Genomic DNA, 478 nt, shown 5'->3' with positions numbered 1-478 from the left:
TGTGGTTCATTTGGGTGACAGCCAATGACTTGGAAAGCAACATGGATTCATTCTGCAAGTTGAATAGAGTTGGTAACTATATTTTCAGTTTTGAGAATACCAGTTCAAGTGCAGCTCTTAAACATATTGCCTTATGACTATTAGAATATTCTTCTCTTTTCATAAATAAGAAGGGATAGTCTGTCTATTTTATTTCTCTTAAGCTTAAAAAGACAATGACAGAGGTTGGGAAGGGGGTTCATAGATGTGGGAGGAGAAAACATGCACTAACCAAAATTCAGATTTTGATTAGAGACAATTCTGAACTTGTTGCTTAAAAAAAAAGGACATCTAAAGCATAAGTTGTTTTAGTCTTTCTGTATAGTCACCTCTCTGCCGTGTTAAATAGCAGCTCAGTGACACTTTAATTTTCAGTCTTACTCCCAAGTTCTGCATTTGCAAGCTAAGATATTAGCAGTGAACATGTAATTTTTCTTCT

Source organism: Capricornis sumatraensis, chromosome X, assembly GCF_032405125.1.
Source record: "Capricornis sumatraensis isolate serow.1 chromosome X, serow.2, whole genome shotgun sequence".
Classification (NCBI taxonomy): domain Eukaryota; kingdom Metazoa; phylum Chordata; class Mammalia; order Artiodactyla; family Bovidae; genus Capricornis; species Capricornis sumatraensis.
The sequence above is the reverse complement of the archived record's forward strand: the minus strand, read 5'-3'. Positions refer to the sequence as shown.